Below are 18,425 nucleotides of genomic sequence, written 5' to 3' on the forward strand. Positions count from 1 at the left end.
CTCGGCCCAGCCGGTCCAGAGAAAGCGATAAACCGGTGGTCCAACCTCAGATGCGGGGCAGAGTGATCCAGCAACTTGTGAAGCCAGTGGTTTAAACCCAGACCAAGGAGGCAGAGAGGAGAGTGGAGGGAGACACTTACAGATCACTCTTTAACTCCGTAATTCTCTGTAACTGGAAAATTACAGCTAGATGGATACATTGAGGGCAAAATTTGCCAATGTCAATAAGCCTTTTTGTAAGTTTAATATTTATGATCCGGTTTAAGCAGTATTAGAGCCATGCAACCTCCTACTTCAAAGGAGAGAAAAATCATAAAAAGACTAGTGGGGAAATTAATGAGTTCAACGTGCTTCAACTGAGAACATATGAAATCCGGCCTCAGTCGAGAAAGCAGGGGCAGGAGTGCAGACCGCAGGCGCTGTTTGTGGTTTTACCCAATTATTTTAAAGCCCTTGAAAAATGTGGTAGAATCAGACGTCGGCTGAATCCAGGCCCTGCTCGCAACACCTCCCCCACGTTCTCCTGAGCTGAGGCTATTTGTGGGGGTACTTGATGACCGTTACCATGCAGAGAGGTTTGGATGGAATGGAAAAGGAAATATAAAGCCAGGAGATCGCGTTGTCTTCCCCGCAGATGCTCACCAGCCCAGGCTCGGTTGTCACAAAGGCTGCTTAAAACGGCAGCCCCTCCAGGCCGGGGGACCCCGTCTCTGAGGAACAGCATGACAGGCAGCTCATTTGGGGTCCCACGCACAACAGCCCCAGGAACCTTCTGGCCAGGGAACCCCTGCCGACCAGGTGGAGGCTTCAGGAACTCCACGGCCAGGACCCACCAGGAGCTGCCCGGGGAACCTGGAAGAAGTCTCCCATCGGAACGTCCCTGCAGCAGGGGCTTCGCCGTGGAGCTCTGACTTTGCACCTGCTTTTACATCCTCAGTCTCATCTTGCCCTATGATGACTGCTGTTTCCCTGGAGTCTCGGTGGCAGTCCCTGTCTTCCGAGAGAGTAACAATAACCACGAGTCCGTGGATGTTTAAAAATGAGCTGAGCACGCCTCTAAATGGGGACCCTCGTCGTGTGCGTTCTTGACAGGGGTGTGAGACAGGCCCTGCGACGAGCATCTCACCACGATGAGGGCTGAGGCTTGGAGAGTCACCGCCGAGGGCCCAGGGCCTCACCGCTCCGGGTCGCAGAGCTGAAACCGCACCCCCGGCAGTGTCTCCAGAGCGCACGTGCTTAACCGCCAGGCTGCCAAGTGTGGTTCTCAAAAGGTGGTCCCTGGGCATCACCTGGCCCTTTAGAAGAGAAGTTTGCCCGTTCCTGCAGTGCAGGAAGACCGAGTGTTGACGGCTCTGATCGCTGCTGTTAAACCTCGTGTTCTGTCCACCCTCCTGCCTTCCCTCCTTCCCACCGCTCTGTGAACTTGCAGTTAGGGGAGCTCTCATCCACGCTCCAGCCGTCCCTCCTGGAGTGGTCCGTCCACGCGGGGCCCCGCGCCCTCTCCGGGGCCCCTCACCGGCTCCCCCGACTGTCCCACCTTGGTTTGACCTCTGCCGGCACAGGGCGCCCGTTTCCCTGGCCCGGCCCTGAGGTGTACACTGCTCTGCACTCCCCCACTTTGCCTTCTTCGGAGTCGCCTTTGTCTGCGGGGGGGGGGGGTGGTCACAAAGATCCAGCCCTCGCCCTGAGCCTTTGATCCTATGAGGGTGGGACAGCATCACGGGGTTCACAGCCCCGACCTCGGGTGGGACCCAGAAACCTGCGTTTTAACAAAGCCCCCAGGCGACCGTGATGCACACTCAGGTCTGAGAGCCAGTGCCGTGCGGTGGTCACTGTGGGCCGGGAGCTGGGCATTACGTACCTTCTACCTCTTCATTCCCACAAATGCCCCGCGAGTAGGCATCGTTGTCCTTGCAGAGATGAAGAAGTGGAGAGCCGAGAGGATCATTCACCCACAGACTGGGAACGGCCAAGGTGAAGGTCACATCCCAGCCTGTTTGACCCCGAGACCCGCACGCTTGCTTGCCTCGGGCCCGTTGCTGCTTCTCAGTCTCAGGGCACGTCTGCTCTCTGCTGTCAGACCTCCTGCCAGCCCAGGGCCATGGTCCTTGGGCGGCCAGGTTTTCTCAGTGTCCCCCACGCCCCTGTCCAGACACTGGGCCCCGGGCTGGGCACTGGGCTTGGCCTGGGCGTCGCGCCCTCCCGGGAACCTCCGGCTCCGTCAGTGGGTCTCTGCAGGAACACCTCCGAGCGGAGGACGCGCCCCACCCCGGGCGCTCCCCTGTCCGTGGTCCGGTGAGGCGTCTCGCTCACTCTGAGCTGCGGGCTCTCCCCCACCTGGACCGCGGTGCAAGGCAGGGGGACGGCTGCTCCCTGGCTCCGTCCGCTCCTTCCTCAGGTTAAGCACTATCATTCGCTCACACGATGGCATGTCCTCTGCTTGGATTGTTATTATTAGGCTGTTTTACACTTTAACAGCTTTGATGTGAAAAGAAATCGCTGGATTCCAGGCTATGTTTTTCATTATCTGCCTCCATCCGGTTTTGCTCCGTGTCCTTGTGCTCCTGGGGACACTCCGTCTTCCCGGGGGAGGGAGGGAGTGCTCCTGCTGAGCCAGGACAGGCGGGGAGCGGGGAGCAGGATACCAAATCCGCGCGAGGACCCAGGCGCCGGCCTCCCCCCTGGCCGGGCTGCTGCCCCTCACTGCTGCTGCACCGTCCGCCCGTTTGTCACCTGCGTATTGGGGGCGGGGGCCTGTAGCCTTTCCTGCCCTAGGAGGGTCGTCTCACCCTTGCGTCTCTCCAGCAGAGGCTGATTCTGCTACGGTACCCCTCCCCCAGCCCCAAGCAAACCCCTCTTTTCTCCATGGAGCGAGAGTTAAAGGGAATGACTTTGGGCTTAATCGTCCTTGTAATGGATTCCGGACCCCTCCTGCGTAACTGCCGGGCAGCCCGGAGGCCTGGTGTCCCTTCTCTAACGCCTTGCATGGCCGCCTTGCCCTTTACGGAAGGGCTCGCCGGGGTCGCTGCGGAGAGGGTATCTGGCCAGTCAGTCATCTGCATGACAGGGAAAGACGAGTGGCTTTCTCCCTCTCTGATTTATTTCTGCTGTCACACACCATTCCTGAGAAGGATTGGAGCAGAGAAGGTGACATGGATTTTTGTCCCCAGGAAGACTCCTTGGCAAAACAATTTTGATTGTTCGTGCATCGATTCAATTATTTACTCAATAATCGCCACTGAGGACCTTCTGCGGTGCAGCTGTCCTAGGCCGGGAGGTACCTGAGGGGACAAAGGAGACACAGCCCCTGGCCTCACGGAGCTTCTGTTCTCGTGGGAGAGACGCGGATACGTGAACCTGATGATGTGTGATATGGTGATCACGGGGAAAAAGTTCAGCAGGGAGAGAGGCAGAGAGGCGATCGAGGGTCTGCTGGGGGGTGCCATCTTCAGCAGAGCAGATCTGCATGGATTTATTAGGAAGCTTCCCTGTGACAGCTGAAGGAGGGGCACTTTGAGATGCTTCAGAGTGCGGGGAATGCAGCATTCAGAGCCTCTGCCCCGGAGGCTGCGGTGCCGGGCGTGGCTGACACTCAGCGGATGACTGCATGAGCTGATGTCAAGGAGAGAGAGCTGTGGAGACAAACAGAACCGAGATGGGACCAGGAGCCAGCTTGGTGCTGCTCTGGTCGGATGTTGAGAGCCAGGCAGAGACCCAGAGCAGAGTGAAGGGAGGCAGTGAATGGGAGGGTGATCCGGGCAGAGGGGCCTGCAGGTTCCAAGGCCGTGAGCTGGGGACCCCTCTGGGGTCCGTGAGGAACAGCAGAAGTGCTGATGCAGAAAGACGTCACCTGGGGTGTTGGGAAGAGAGCCAAGAGTCAGATCGTGCTGTGCCTTGAAAACCAAGGTTAAGACTCCAGCATTTGTTCCCGTAAAAACACCGGCATGTCTTAAGCCAGAGAGTGAACAGATTCAGTCGATGTTGATAAAGGGTCAGTTCTACTGTTGGAAGAGAAAAGACAAGGGTAAGGGGGCAGGGCTGAGGGCGGCTGCTGGGATAGCAGTGAGGTTACTGTCGCCTTCGTCCATCAAGAAGTGATGAAGGCATGCTCGCTTCGGCAGCACACACACTAAAACCAGAGCGAGACAGAGACGGTTAGCATGGCCCCTGTGCAAGGGGGACATGCACACTCGTGAAGCATTCCATATTAAAAAAGAATAAAAACTGATGAAGGCATGGCCTGTGCTGGTGGGGATGAAGGCAGTGAGGCTATCTTTAATCTAGAATGTATTCTGAAAGCCGACAAGGCTTGCTGACTTGTTAGATGGGGGTTGTGAGAAAGAGTTAGGAATCAAGGGTGATTCTAAGATCCGTGGCCTGTGCCTGCTGGCGGCTACCTATATCAGCTCTTGCCCTCAAGAACTCCAAGGGGAGTGGGCAGGCTGGTAGAAGGAAGGGGGGGGGCTTGGGCTCGAGGCACTTGGTGCCTGCAGGTGGAGAAGCTGAGTAGGTGGCTGGCTACGCAAGGGCACAGAAGCTCGGGAACTCAGTCGAGGGGTCGCCAGCCTCCAGAAGGCACTTGGGGCCCTGAGTCTGGTCATCACCACCTACCGAGTGAACAAGAGAGCTCCGTGGCTGGGCCTCGGGGCATTCCAGCACTGAGGTGTGACGGAAAGGAGGTCGGTCCAGATTGTGAGGAGGTGGCTGGAGGGCTGTGAAGGGAATCTGAAAGCCAAGTGCAGAGAGCGCGTCGTAGACGGAGCAAGTGACTAACGTCACAGGTGCCCTTTCAAGTCCAGGAGGCGAGGGCTGAGAACTGGCAAAATGCGCTCACCTGAGACGTCGGAGGGAGGGACCTGGTGAAGGACGGTAGGTAAGATGTTAACTGGAAAGGGAGAGACTGGGTTGAAGAAAGGGATGGGGTGATACCCTGTTTTTGAGCAGTTTTTCTACGAGGATTAGCAGAACTGGGGCTGGGGCTCGTGGACAGCGTGAGGACAAAGGAGCTTCTTCCCAAAGTGCAGTCTGCAGCTCGGCTTCCCTCGGCCGCTCCCCCCCGTTACTGCGGTGTAATTACGCGTCTTAGAATTCCCAGGGGTCCTTCTTCCTCAGATGAAATAAAAGAAGGAATTAAAAGACTTGTTTCTACTTGTGGAGGAGCCTCTAAAATTTGACCTTCAGCCATGTCACCCCAGAATGTCTTTATGTGGCTTTTGAGTGCTCTGGGCAGTTGGAGGGAAAATCACCATGTTGTTAAAGCAACAGACCGTCTCTGACCCTGAGGGACATGGCCTGGAGGGGACACTGTCTGCTGGGAGGTCCAGGGAGGGCTCCACTGGGGGCTGATCACGGAAGCACTTACTTCCCGGGGTGTGAAGCAGCCGTGAGAAGGGGCAGGGAGGCGTAGGACGGTTTCTGCTCCCCCCCACCCCTCCCCAGGGACCAGGGAGACGGGCTCAAAGTCCTCAGTATTCGACCCTCTGTGACCAGGCACTCGGCCGGAGCAAGGCTGCCAGATACGTCTTTTCTCTGAAACCAGAGCAGGACCGAGTGAGCCATGGGCAGCCACCCCTCTGGCCTCAGTGATTGTCCCAGAGGGGCCCCGTCCACACCCAGAGGAAGCTCAGTCGGGGAATGGAGGGAGAAGGCCCACCACACCCGGAGATGCGGACCAGCACTGCCCAGGTCTAGTGCTGGGGGGGGGGGGGCTCTGTCTGGGGAAAACGCTTCAGCTCTAGACAGACGGGCACCCCGGACCTCCCGCAGGCTCCCCGCTGCCCCAGCGCTGCTGACCCCGGTCCTGCGGGGGGCAGGGAGCAGGCAGTCTCGGCGTTTAGTCTGGGAGAGCATTAGAGCTGGGAGGTGCTCGCCCCTGGAGAGAGCCCCTGCCGTGTGACAGGCAGCACCTCCTCCTCCTCCGTGTCAGCCCGGCTGGCGGCCAGGTCCCCAGCACCCACCCGCGGTGCTTCTCCTCGGGGTCCCAGCCCCCCGCCCTCCCTGTCCCCGTCGCCCAGGAGCCTCCCTTCTCCTCCGAGAGGGGAAACATCCGTGATGGGTGGGGCACGTGTGCAAGACAGAGGGACGGGGACGTGGCCCTTTTCCCTCTGCGTCTCTTTCTCTGCGGGGGACCCATGGCCCTCTGAGTGCAGGGCGGTTCAGTGAGTGTGGCCACCGTGCTTTCCTCCTCATCACTTTGCTTCCTGTGGCTTTGCTGCTAAGTGTCCGCACTGACCGGCCCCTGCTCTGCTCCTGGATGCCCACACTTCTCCGTGTGTTGACATGTTTTCTCTCTTTGTCACAGCGCTTTCCTTGGCCTCTTGATTTTGGTCACTCAGGTGTTGTCATGGCAATGACATCCTCAGAAGAGTGGAGCTGCTCATGTTGTCATGGTTATAAGGACCTCTTGATGAGAACCCCGCTTCACTGTCTTCACGCGGACGGCAGTAAGGAACGCTGGGGTCTCTCGGCAAGCCTGAGTTCTTAGGCTCGAAGCTAGTGGTTCTGCGCCTGAAAATGCAAGGGCGGTAACTGGTGGGCAGGTAGCAGTCTGTCCGTACGAAAAGGAGGAGACTGAAAGAGGGGCCACCCTCATCCTGCTCACCACTGCCGTGCCCTCCTCCCCCTCCTCTCCATCGTCAGCATCTTCACCATCGTCTCCGCCATCTTCAGGGTCAGCAGCAGCCTAGTGGCTAACATCTTTCTTGTAGGCTGTGTTCCGGGCACTTTTCTAAATGTCTTACCTGCGTGAACTCTTTAATTCTCTTGACAACCTTCCGATGTGGGGGTTACTCATGTTCTCTTGTAGGTGAAGGAAGAGAGCTTACCTAAGTGCCTTGCTCAGAGACACACACTAGCAGGGGAGGCGGTGAAGACGACCCAGGCCTTTGGCTGGAGAGGCCTCACTCTGAACCCATTAACCCACTACTCACCGTTGTCCCGTTTTAGTACTGGCAGCAAAATTCAAGGTAAATCAGCTCAGCTACCAACGGAGGTGCCAACTTAGATCATCTTTTTTTTTTCATTATAATTCCACTCATTTACACCAATTTTAATTTTTAAAATCTTCTCATATTTTAATTTGATTCTGTAACAACCCTGTGAGGTTAACATTGCTGGTGACTCAAGTCTGGAGTCTGTGGTTTCCCAAGGAGACTTGGCTGCTAAACTCTGTGTCAGTCTAGTCCCGAATGCACGACAACCTGCTGATTCCGAGTCCAGGGTTTGCTGTGTCCTGCTGCCCCTCCTGTCACATGTCGCGGCCCAGGAGCTGGCTCTGGGGAGGAGAGAGGCCACACCGCCCAAGGTGAAGCAGAGGAATAAATGGCAGGTCACGGCCCAACATCCAGGCAGACGTCTGCCCTCTTCTGCCCCCCGGATCCGGGCCTGATGCCTGCACAACCCCAGTGCCCGCCCGCCCCCGCCACAGGGCAGGCAGGAGCGGGCGGCCTTCCCGCCAACCCAGGGGCCGGCGCTGACCCCGTGCGGCTTTGAGAAGGGGCTTTAAGGCAGGTGGGACAGTCCCAGTAGAAGGCTCCCCCAGAAAGGGTTCAGATGGCCCTGTGTCTGCGCCAGCGTTCAGGAAATGACAATGAGACACGGATAAGTTCCTTAGAGAGGAGCCTCTACGAAAGCACGGCTTTCAAAGCAGAAGACACTCGGGCCTGTGAGTTGCCGGGCGTCATTCAGGTGTAAGGGGCTGGGAGGGGATGGCAATGAAGTTAGTGAAGGCAGCAAAGTCTGCAGTGTTCTTACTGCTCTAGGCCGCACCCCCCACGTCAGCTCACGTGACTTCGGAACAGCCCTGCGAGCTTAGATACTATTACTACCCGTGTTGGGCAGATGAGGAAACTGTGGCACGGAGATGCTCAGCACCCGCTGAGGGGGATGTAGCTGGTAGGAGGCAGAGCTGGGACCCGGCCCTCCTCTTGGGGATCCGCCTGGAGAAATCGGCACGCCGTCTCCCATGGGCTTGGACCGGGTCCCAGGAGCTGGGCCTGCGCTCGATCGGAGGCAGGACATGGTGACCTTTCAAGACTCGAGTTCTGATTACACCACTTTCTAAGCAGTGTCCCCTTGGCCACACGGCCCACCCTCTGAGCCTCAGGCATCTCACCTGTGAAGTGGGTCTCACGATAGGATGTGCATCCTGGGCTTCTTCAAGGATGGCGCAAGATGACACAGCAAATGTACGCCCTGGGCCTGGCGCAGAATAAACGTTCTTCAGATGTTTGCCGTAGGAGCGGTGGCATCAGGAGGTGGAGACGTCAGTAAGGTGCATCACGACCCTGCCCTCGGCAGCAGAGTCTCACGTTAGCTTTAAAGGTTAGCAGGCTACTCAGAACACATGTGTCAGGCGTCATAGCTCACACGTGGCAGGTGAGACATGTGCCCAGTCCCACGCCTGCCCAAACCCCCATCTCATCTAATACAGTTTGCCCTGTGCTACCTTTAAATGACCTCTTGGTAGAACAGCCACCATTTCCCTTTGTCAGCCTTTCCTAGAGCCTCGGTTTCCCTTTGACTCCAACCTCCAGCCCCTTATCAGGTGCCCAGTGGACACTGGAGGCCACTAACGAGTGTCCCTGAATAGAGGGAGTGAGCGGCTGACCAGGGTCTCCTTACCATCTTCTCTTCCACCTGCAAAAAGACAAATTCACAGTGAGCAGCATCTGATTTGGATAGAAACGTAAGTTTAGTTAAAACAGCAGAAAGTGACTGAAATCTAACCCAAAGCAATGCTCTGTCCTAGGTGGTAACAGACAAAAACACAAAGAGAAAATTCTTATTTCTACTCTAAAAAGACGTTTTCCTGGCAGGTATCCATTCAGTGTTGCGTTCTGTTCTGGCCATTTCTGTGTAAGCAACGTCCCAGCCGCCCTGAGCGTGTGTCCCTGTAAGCTGGGGGTCCCGTCCAGGAGGCCTGACAGAGAGCCCCCTCCGGGCCCCCTTCCAGGAAGGGGAGCTTGGACGCAGGGTCCGTGCCGCCCACAGGACTTGATACTGCTTTGCGGCTTCCGTGTGTGGTGCTTGGCCGTCAGCTCTGAGGATGTTTCCTCGTGCCTGTTAAGATGAAAATGCCCCCCTCTGCCTGGCGGGCTGGTAGGGCGGCCCCTGGGAGAAGGCTGGCCCGTCTGCCCCCCGGATGCCACGGCTGCAGAGGGATGTGAAGACAAAGTGGGAGACAGCCCGCAGGGTCACAGCGGTGTCTCTGTTGAGACGCAAGTTACATACAAAGGGGAATTGGAAACGTCACGTTGAGTTGTCACCCCACCCACGTCTCGCCCGGGAGAGTTCTCCAGCTGGAGAGTGCTGGGACCCCAGCCCCTCAGCGCTATTACGGCGCCTGTTGACTATAAAGTTCCCGCTGCGAGAATGAAGGAAGGAGCCCCTTGCCAAGTGCTCAGGGGGGTGCAAGTGATTTTACCATCTGATGCCGTCCATCGCGCTGGGGAACATCGCGGGGAAGGAAAAGGAGGAAGGAGAGTGAAGAGTGTGTTGGGAAGTTGGCAACCTATAACCCGGCCTTCACTGAAAAGAGGCCCGGGCTGCAGCGCCTTGTCAAACAGCAGACGCCCGGGCTCTTCGGTCGGGCATGTGTCTGTGCAGTGAAGCTTGGTGGCCTCTGGTCTGCACTTGGGACTGGAAGTCCTTCAACACCCAGATGCCCACCTGACAGCCCATGGGGCCACCCATGATGAGAGCTGGGGTCAGGGGTACAGGGACGGGAAGAGCCCTTTTGTGGGGACACTTGATTTGCTCTTTGCTCTGCCTGTTACGAAGTGGGTGACCCTCGTAACCAGTCCACTCCCCTGAACCTCTGCTTCCTCACCCGTAAACGAGGATCCGAGCATGGAGATGAGCAGTCCTATTTCCCAGGTGCTTTGTCAGCACAGAAACATCGTGTGCCCCATCCTTTATTGAAAGTTCCGCGTCGATCAAGCACATTCTCCAGGGCAAGGCCAGGAAAGGAAACCAGGAGGGCGAGGAGGGGGGTGTGGACCGGGTACAGTGCCATCTGAGACACAGATTTTTTTTTTTACGTTTCTGCAACACAGACTCAAAAAGCAAATGACGTAACCACTGTTTGTGACCATTGTCATAACATCAGTTCTCATGGGTTCCCATTATCTTTGGAAGTCTTACCTGGATTCATGCAGCATCATTACCTTGAAAGTTCTCCAAAGCATTTCACAAACGCTGCCTAGAATGAAGCCCAAGTGAGCGAGGAGAGTTGAATCTGGAACTTGTTTAAAAAGAGCAGAACAGCGGGACATAACTGTGCAGAACAGAAATTGCAGAAGTCAGACGGGGAGTGGCAGGGCAGAAGGAAGATTCCAGTGGGCGCTGGTTTTAGAATCCGGCCGGGATCTTTGACTTGCAAAGGACTCAGGAGCTCAAAGTCAGTGCCGGGTCCCCTCGTCCTGTTAAGTGGCAGCAGAGCCAGGGCTCCCCAGACCCCGGCACCTGGGCAGCATCTGACCTGCCTTTGAGCAGCCTGTGAGCTCAGAGAGAACTTTACATGTTTTAATGGCTGAATTCGAAATTAAAGAAGAACAGTATTTCATGACGTGGGCAAATTATTTGAAACAAAAATGTTTCATGAGAACATAAAACAGAGCCACCCCCTCTGCTTCTGACTGCTTCCTCCCTGTAGTGTCAGAGTGTAGTTTCAACAAGACTGTACTTCCTGCAGAGCCTGAAATGGGCGTCACTGGTCCTTTAGAAGAGAAGTTTGCCCGTGCCTGCGACGCACAAAGACCGAGTGTTGACGGCTCTGATCGCTGCTGTTAAACCTCGTGTTCTGTCCACCCTCCTGCCTTCCCTCCTTCCCACCGCTCTGTGAACTTGCAGTTAGGGGCGCTCTCATCCACACTCCCGCCGTCCCTCCTGGAGTGGTCCGTCCACGCGGGGCCCCGCGCCCTCCCCGGGGCCCCTCACTGGCTCCCCCGACTGTCTCACCTTGGTTTGACCTCTGCCGGCACAGGGCGCCCGTTTCCCTGGCCCGGCCCGGCCCGGCCCTGACGTGTACACTGCTCTGCACTCCCCCACTTTGCCTTCTTCGGAGTTGCCTTTGTCTGGGGGTGGGGGGGTCACAAAGATCCAGCCCTCGCCCTGAGCTTTTGATCCTGTGAGCTTAGGACAGCGTCACTGCTTTGCGGTCGGTTCTGAGTCCCCTTCCCGTGGGGAAGGTGTTCAGATGCTGTCGCCGTTTCTCTTTTCCATGTGGCACTTGGTGGCAGCACCTGCCCTGCCTTCACTAGTGGCGGTCCTGCGGGCACCATCTCCTGTGACGAGCAGGTGCGCGAGAAAGCGGCACCTCCTGACCCCCCCCCCCGGTGCGTGCAGACGCCCTAACCTGCCCGGTCTCACACCTGGGCCTGACCGTCCCTGGCGCCCCCACCCCCACCCCGCCGGCCCTGTATCTGGCTGGAATGTCTGCAGCCCTGCATTTACTTGTGCAGCAGAGGTGACAGGCCTTAGGCGTCCTGGACTCGACCCAATTTATCATGTTCCTTTTGAAATTCTCAGGCGTCTTCTAAGCGAACAGTCTTTCAGAATCTCATCACTATGACTTCATAGCTTCAAAAATACTTTGCACATTATTATAATAATGATAATCTGACCAGTGGGAGGAAAGGGTCATTCTGACAAGGAGATTCCTCTGCCGTTGAGACTTTGAAATCCTGTCACTTACTTTCAAAAGCGCATCGCAATTTTTGTGTCAAAAAATGAATGCGTGGTTCTTGCTACCTGCTGGAGGTACAGGTGTTACTTACAATCTTCACAACTTTCCTCCTTTTCAAAATGTTTAATATGTATTTGCAGAAATTTTACTGTCATAAACTTAACCTTTAGAAGTAGATTTTCAACTTTAAATGCTGGTAGATGTGCTTGGAAGAGATAAGAAGGCCAGGCCTTTCCCGGAAGAGCAGCAAGCCTGCCACGTTGCAGGCAGTTCCCTCCCGGGACAGAGCGGGCTTGCTTCCTCTCCCTTCCTCTGTGATTCGCAGAGCCCTCCCTCGGCTCCTGAGACCCCGCTGTAGCAGAGGTCAGAGCCACGGCATTCCCTCGTCGTCAGGGGGATAAATTCTGGAGCAAAGCCCGGATCCTAAAGTCAGGCCACATGGGCTTCCTGATGCAGAGGTGTCTTCCCTGCTTCCATCTTCCCGAAATGCCATGAGAACCCCCTTTAGACCCTGCAGGGAGATGGGACACGCTGGGGTCCTGTGCTGCGTGGCCGGGAAGCGGGGAGTGCAGCCCGACACCCAGCAAGCTGTAACTGTTCTGTGCCCGTGTGTGCGTGTGGCCTTCCTTCCCGCGCATCTCTGATCACCAGACCTCCTCCTCTTGTGTCGTGATTAAGCTGAGTTGACAAGCGGAGAGGCTTTAGAATGAGCGGATGCCTAGAATCCAGCACTGTGCGTCGCACTGAAACGGGAGGGAAAGCTATCAAAGTGAAATCCGTCCTCTTTTCTCCATTTTCCTTTCTTTTCCTCTCCCTGTGTACCCCTGAAGACTGTGCCCTGTGACAGTCCCCTGGGCTTTTTAACAGTTCCTTGAGGTAATTTATGCCAAGATACGTGGGGCTCAGAGATGCCCCCACCAGGAGAGTCATCGGGTGAACAGCTGACAGAGCCGCGTGTTGGATGGGTTTTCCACGCCAGTTCCTCAAAATACTCTATGGACCTGCTTATGATCTCATCATTAGGGCTTTTAAAAGCGAGTCCCCTGGGAAAGCTCACAACTAATTAGTGTTCACCTTTGCACAGGCAGCCCCCTTGAACAATCTGGTGCTGGCTGACAAAGCCCGGAACTCAGTGGCACCTTCCCTCATCAGCCGTCCTGCCGTTGCTCCGGGCCATTCTGAAACACCTCTCACGGGTGTGCTCACTTAAAACGTAAGCCGTCAAATGTTTTGACTAAAAATATTTAAGTACTTCAGTCAGAACATTTGATGGTTTTATAGAGATATATATAAATGTACAGTTGTACATGCGTGTATATGTATGCAGTTGTTTGATAGCAGATTTGTACGTAGCCATCACATTACATATAAAATACAGTAATTATTACTCATCTGTAACCATTTAGACAATGTTATTACTCATCTGATTTATGATACTTTGATCCAAAAGGCTGTCTACAAAGTAAAAGCCGTGCTTGAAGAATGATTTTGATCTCACTGAAATGATTCAAAGCATCACTCAGTAACTTCTCTTAAGCATTGATTCTTTTCTAACCCTGGGCACGGTGCTCTTCATCTGTGATCACATTTAATCTTCGTCACAGCCCAGTGAGGTGGGCACCTTTGAATCCCCATTTTACAGATAAGACGACTGAAGCTCAGAGAGGTACGGTGACTCGTACAAAGTCCCCAGTAACACCTGCTCTGGTTCTCTCTCACTAGCTTGTATGTTATCTGCAGAAGCGAATCGTACACAGAAGGAACATAGACGTGGAATTAACAGACCTGAGTCTGGATCTCAGGACCCCTGATTAACCCTTTTCAGCCTGTCCCTTTGTTTATAAACGAGGGATAAGATATATCTCTCTAAAAATAGGACTGTATGCCTCTTCTATGTCCCCTCCAGGCATGAAGGAGCATCCATTAACAGAAGCAGGGCTCTCTAGTCATGGTGCTGATACGATCAGGAGAGACTTATCCATACATATCCATGTATCAGCTTGGGGGTGGGCAGAGCAATGCCAGAATTTTGAATGGAAATCAGAGAAAGAGAAACCCTGGCACTGGGGCGGGAAGGCAGAGACCGAGGTGGGTGGCCCAGGGTTCCGTGCTGGTGCTCAGATGTGCCCGTGGGTTCTTCGGGCCTCTCCCCTGAGATGGAATCCAGGTCCTTCCCTGGACTGTAGGTTGACTTCCCTGACTCCCTGCTAATGAATGGGAGGATGTGGGAGCCAGGCTGCTGAGATCCAAGGCCGGGTTGCAAAGCCTTGTGCTTTCCTGTGGGGCACTGGCTGGGGAGCCTTTGCCACCACAAGAGAAACACAGCTACCTGGAGGTTGCCATGTGCAGAGACCACGTGGACAGATGCTACAGACGCCAGGTCCCGCGGCTCAGCTGTTGGGGTCACTGAGCAAACCATGGAGAGGACCACCTCAGCCCCGACCACCGTCGAATGGAACACTTCATGCAGCATCTCCGCCAGGTCTCCTGGCTGAGCCCAGTCCGCGCCAGCTGCATGGGCAAAACCTCTCAGGGGGACTCTGAGATACACCTGTGCAGCTTCAGAGCCCAGCAACAGAACGAGTATCACAACAAAGGGAGTCACGCAAAGGGTTCCATGTCCCGGTGGAGATACGGGCTGTGTTCACGCTCTGCTGTAGCTGTGACGCGCGCAGCAGCATCGTGCCTGAGAAACAGCGTGTGTTCACCTGAGTGAGAAAAAATCTTCATTGCTAAAAAGTGCTAACCCTCCTCCGAGCTTCCGGTGAGTCAACAAAACCCGTTAGTGACAACAGAAACCATTGATCCCAGATCCCATAACAAGTAGAAGAATCTTGAAAAGGTTTGAAATTTTGTGAGAATTACCAAAATGTGACACCGAGACATGACGTGAGCAAAAGCTGTTGGAAAAAGGGTGCTAACAGACTTACTAATGCAGGGCTGCCACAAACCCTCAATCTGTTAAAAAAAAAAAAAAATGTCTGAGAATTGTAGCAACCAAAGGGCCATAAAACAAGTGAGGCCTGTTTGGCTGTGGTCGTCACCGGCCTCTGCGTTGGGCGGGCTGTTCCCCGGCAGTGAGCAGCTGGAGCACGGGCCCGCCGTGCGATGACATCACAGAATCGCTCACTCAGACGTCCTGCCGTCTTTCTGCTTCTCACCTTGGTCTCCCCTTCCTGCTGGGATGTTTCCTCTGGACAAAGGCAGCGTGGACTGAATGATCGCGGGGGGGCCTCTCCGGTGCCTGCAGTTTGCGGCCTGGAATCAGAGGTCTCCTTTCAGATTTCAGGGACCTGTGGTGAGCCCAGCGTTTCTACCCCAAGTCAGGGAGCTGTGAAGCCTCGGAGGGTTAATTCAGCCACTGTGTGTGTCGGAGAAGAGCCTCCCCGCTCTGTCGGCCTTTGGGCCACGGCACCCATAAAAATGGGGTGGCCTGGAGAAGCCTGAGATGAGATGCGTTTCCCAGCTCGTTTGCTAATGTTCTCGCTCAGGCTCGCGTCTTAGCTGAGGGACCCTCGGTGGGGACACTGCCACTCCTTCCCGGAATCCATGGGCAGGGGCCCGAAGCCACCGTGCCTGTCACTCCCTATAAATCAGGAGCCGGGCCAGTTGACACTTGGGAGTCTCTGTGTCTGCACAGCCAGAGGAAGTCCGATCGCAGAGAGAGGTCCGGAGCACTTGAGCAGAGGATCAGAACTTCCTCGTCCGCCCCCAGCCAGTCCCAGGCCTGGGCTCCCAGTAGATTAACTGAGCCGTTGCAACAGGCTTGGATTCTGTCAGCGGCTCAACCATCCCCCTGTTTGCTGTGGAAATAATTACTGCTTTGCCGTAATATTAGCTCTGAGCCGTGACTCCATTACCATTATCACCGGAATATTGCCCATTTATTATGTCCCAGCAGCCCTGGAAGATGAATACTGGGCTTCAGAGACCAACTGTTTTACAGCAGACGGGGTCTGGGTGTGCAGTGTTTAATGAGGTAAACTACATCATAGCCAGCATTCATTTGGCTGCAGTGCCCTCCACTAAATCACTCTTAACCTGTAAATCTGCCTCTGGTTTTGATGTGCGCTTAATCAGTGAGGAGGGGCATCGCCATTTGAGAAGGGGATGGAGCCCGCCTGCCGGGGGGGGGAGGGGAGGAGAGGAAAGCGTGAGAGCGAGTGAGCTGGGCCGTGTTCCTGGGGAGCCTGGGAGGCGTGGGCGGGCCACCGAAGCAGGAGCAGGAAGCGGGCAGAGTTCACACATCCTCTGGTCCTCTGGGCCAAGCTCCCAGGACCATGCAAAGGCGACGGGATGGCTTAGGCAGAACCAGAATGCCTCCCGCTCCTAGCTCAGGAGTTGTGGATCCACGGAAACCATTTTTGGATCCCCCTTAAGGTCTCCCTGCTTGTGTTTGGCATCCTCAGTGCGACCACATCCACCCACACCAGACAGATCAGAAGCGGAAGACAGAGCTAGAAATTGAGATTGTCCTTTGGCCTGAGGTTGCGGGGAGGCTCCAGGAAACACACAGCTCTCCCCACGTTGCTGAGCACACAGGAGCCCACGTGTGGGCGCACAGAGCTTACTGCCTTGGAGGAAACGCGGTTGGAGACACAGCAGGGGACTGACTGAGCAGCAGATGAAAGGACACTCTGCATCAGGCCTCCCTTGTCACCGCATCCCTGCCTCTGAAACTTGAAGGTGCATAGAAATCACCTGGGGATCTTGTTGTAATGAATACTCAGATTCAGGTTCTGCAGGTCTGGGGTGGGGCTGGAAATTCAGCATTTCTAACCAGCTCCCAGGGAGCCGGAGGCTGCAGGTCCACGGACCAACCATAGAGGAACTGAGGGCCCAGGGAGAAGGGAGGCGCCTCCTGGACCAGAGAGGGCTGCGTCTCTCAGGAACAGCACCAGCGCTGGCCTGGCCCCGGGCAGAGTCAGCCCCGTTTCAGACGCGGGCAGGTGCAGCTGTGTGGCTTTTGCTCCATCAAATGCTGGTGACTTCCACGCAGATCCTGGGGTGAGCAAGGCATGAAAACACGTCAGAAATAATATTCCCAGACCAGCAGAGAGCAGGAAGCCTGCCAGAAATCAGTGCCTTCCGTTTTTAAGGTCGAGAACACTGCATTCCTGAAAGCATCCTGAGATATTACCTTTATATCATGAATTGCGGAAGAACCAAAAGGGCTTGAACACAACCTTGGGCTGGAAGCCTCGGTGTGACCCTGTTTTCCAGAGGGAAGCGCAGCCCCTGCCTTCCTGCTTGTGAGTTTCCTGGAACAGCCTCCCTTCTCGATCTTGACAGCCCTCTCTCCACACAACCTGAACCAACTCAAAACCTACACAATCATGCCGTACATCAAGCCAAAGCATGAGGGCTGAAATCGGCAAAACTGTTCCCTAGAAAATTATTGGGTTCTTTCCTTTAAAGGGGGGAGCCTATGTGCTTCTCAAAAGCCTGTCTCAGGTAACCCCCTGTCTGCCTTAGGAAGTGCCAGTGAGTTTTACTGAGAGAGGGAGGGGGGAGGGAGACCTTCGTGGTTTAGCAGGTAATCGCAGGAGTACGAGGAACCCGCAGCTAGTACGAACTGGGAATGTATTTCACTGCGTCTTTTCCCTACCAAAGCTTTTTGCTGTATTTGTCTGAAAACTCATTATTATTATTTTTATCTCAGGGTATACATCTGAAGCATAATATCAGTGTGTGCATGTGTATTATGAGACTAGAATAACAATAATAATTTTCCTTTTAAATGTAATTATAATTAAAGGAAAAGAACAGTACTAATTTATGTTTTTTATTGTCTCCCAAACTATTTCGCTAGTGGTTGGATAACATGTACGTGGTTTGGGAGCATAATGCCTTCCCTGGTTCATCTGTCCATCTATCCACCCACCCACCCACCCACCCATCTACCCACCCACCCATCGTTCCATCTATCCACCCACCCACCCATCTACCCATCCACCCATCCATCCATCCGTCCACGCATCCATCCATCCATTCATCTATCCACCCATGAGCCATCCATCTATCAACATTTATTTAGCATCTACTATTTGCCAGTAAAGCTGGAAAAAATAAATATATGGGGAAAATAAAGACAAATGAGGCATGATTACTATCCTCAGGGATTTCACAATTTAGCTGGAGAGACAGATACATGAATAAATGATTGTGATACCATTTATTTCCAGTTATTTTCTCCTTCCCCAATCCTGCAGTTTGCTTTATTGAACCAAAGACAAAAATTATGTAGAATCAAACTAAATGTGTAAACTTGGACACGATACTGACATAGTGACTATCACAGTGTTCCGGGGCGAGGGTGTCCAACTTAATGATAATACTAGCTCTTTGTTGCACCTTTCCCAGTTTCAAATCTGAGCTATTATGTCTTGATTCTTCCCTCTCAAGAGCATTTTTCTAGAATCTAATGAAGTTGCAAACACGGCTGGGTGCTCCACTTACCTCTACAGAGCAGCTGTCTGCCGTCCACCACATGTTTGAGAGAAAAGCACTGTCCCCGACAATGCTTGGCCGCTGGCCGTGGTCATCAGTGGGGGACTCTGCAGGAGTAGGGCTGCCCCAAAGGACGGGAGAGACAGAGGGATGACCTTTGATAGAGAAAAAAATCCAAACTCTGAGAGATTATCATCATAAAAAGGCACATCGGCGTATCAGTTGGTGAACGGAGGCAGTTAATCAGGAATCCGGGGGACGTGAGGTAACCCTAAATATTCCTCTGAGA

General features: G+C 54.5%; 1 protein-coding gene and 1 non-coding gene across 4 annotated transcripts in view; both read left to right on the top strand.

Annotated features, from left to right (window-relative positions):
* The window catches only part of NTM (neurotrimin), an 826,130-nt gene that overhangs the window by 723,846 nt on the left and 83,859 nt on the right, over window positions 1–18,425 (top strand). The gene's annotated exons all lie outside the window — the stretch shown is intronic.
* LOC123617672 (U6 spliceosomal RNA) lies at window positions 4,106–4,212 on the top strand. The gene has a single exon (XR_006725843.1). It is a non-coding gene; the product is annotated as a U6 spliceosomal RNA (small nuclear RNA).

The sequence above is a fragment of the Camelus bactrianus genome, chromosome 33, assembly GCF_048773025.1.
Source record: "Camelus bactrianus isolate YW-2024 breed Bactrian camel chromosome 33, ASM4877302v1, whole genome shotgun sequence".
In the NCBI taxonomy this organism is placed as follows: Eukaryota; Metazoa; Chordata; class Mammalia; order Artiodactyla; family Camelidae; genus Camelus; species Camelus bactrianus.